This window comes from Myotis davidii, unplaced genomic scaffold (genome assembly GCF_000327345.1).
Source record: "Myotis davidii unplaced genomic scaffold, ASM32734v1 scaffold962, whole genome shotgun sequence".
NCBI lineage: Eukaryota > Metazoa > Chordata > Mammalia > Chiroptera > Vespertilionidae > Myotis > Myotis davidii.
The window spans coordinates 248840-250671 of NW_006295559.1; the positions used below are offsets into that span (position 1 = coordinate 248840).

Sequence of the window (1832 nt, forward strand, 5' to 3'; positions counted from 1 at the left end):
CTGCCTCCTGCACACTCCCCACTGGGGATGTGCCCACAACCAAGGTACATGCCCTTGGCCGGTATCGAACCTGGGACCCTTGAGTCTGCAGGCCGATGCTCTATCCACTGAGCCAAACTGGTTAGGGCAATTCATTCCCTTTTAATGTGCACAAATTTCATGCACCAGGCTATTAGTTGGTTTATATTTAAATACTCAGATGATTCTAATAATTGATATAAACAATATGAAGATAAAAGCATGCTAACAAGTCAGGCAGCTGATCGATGTATCTCTCTCATCGATGTTTCTAACTCTCTATCTCTCTCCCTTCCCCTCTGTGAAAAATCAATAAAATATATTTAAAAAAAGAAAGAAATGCAAGTTCATGACCTACTGAACCAGAAACTCTTTTAAGAAGCCCTCCTTCCACTTGACCTTATGCAAAACTCAAGTTTGAGAACCAATGTTATGAATACATAGTGACAACCTCACTATGTAAACCTGGGCAGCAATTATTTTAAATTCTAGATTTATAATATCAAAATGAACCTATTTTCTCTATTTTGTTATTGTTTTAAATATGTATCCTATGTAATAAAAGCTTAATATGCTGTGTCCGGTAGTCCAGTCATCCATTCAACCAATCAAAGCATAATATGCTAATGATATTCTAAGGCCGCTCAACCGCTTGCTATCGCATTCACTGACCACCAAGGGGCAGACAGTTGACCGGTCAACCAGTCGCTATAACATGCACTGACCACCAGGGGGCAGACGCTCTATATAACCCATGTGTTCATGGGTTATGTAGGCTAGCTTGCTGCTGGGGTCCAGCCCATTGGGACTGAGCAAGACAAGCTGGACATGCCCTGGAGCCCTCCCGTGGTCCCTCCCCAGCTGGCCAACCTCCAGTGTCCCTCCCCAGCCTCAGTTGTACACTGGTGGGTTCCCTCAGCCTGGCCTGTGCCCTCTCACAATCTGGGACCCCTCGGGGGATGTCAGGGAGCCAGTTTCGGCCCAATCCTGAGCGAATTGTGCACCAGGCCTCTAGTATATTTGTATATATGCATACTGATAATATAGACAAATGCGTATTGAAGTCTGCAAGCATATTTATAATTCTAAGTGATGATATCATTTAGTCTTATTTTTCAAACCAATGTTTAGTTACTTAAACCCCATGATGTAAATTCTGTGAGCGTCCTTTGCACTGTCACAGCTTCTGGTAACCCAAACAAGATAAATTATAGCTCTAAGCTGCAAATAAAATATTTATGTTTGCACTTAAAATCTCCTGTTTGTATTGAAGTGGTGAAGGGTACACATTTGAATAGAGTGACTAGATCAGTTATGCAGGACTGTACTTGAGTTTTAGGTACCTTGGTTTTGAACAAGATACACTTAATGTGAAAGACATTCAGTCTAAGTGAAAGCTCAGGTTCTTCCACAGAAAAATTTCCTCAAGCTGCAAGACCTTGTAATTTAACACATTACCTAGCCGTGTTCACATTTCTACCAACCTTAGCAAGTTCTCTGTAAAGACATTCTGAAAGATTTTTAAAAATTCTTTATTGTTTAAAGTATTACATATGTCTCCTTTTTCCTCCATTGACCTCTCCCTGGCTGCCCCCACCCCCAGCACATGCCCTCACCCCCCTACTGTATGTGTCCATGGGTTATGCCTATATGCATACATACAAGTCCTTTGGTTAATCTCTCACCCCCCACTCCCTTGCCTTTCCTCTGAGGTTGGATGATCCGTTCGATGCATCTATGTCTCTGGATCTATTTGTATTCATCAGTTTATGTTGTTCATTATATTCCACAATTGAGTGAGATCAGGTGATATA

At 41.8% G+C, this 1832-nt stretch overlaps 1 protein-coding gene across 1 annotated transcript in view; it reads left to right on the forward strand.

Annotated features, from left to right (window-relative positions):
- The window catches only part of ZNF385D (zinc finger protein 385D), a 575248-nt gene that overhangs the window by 186811 nt on the left and 386605 nt on the right, over nt 1-1832 (forward strand). The window lies entirely within an intron of this gene.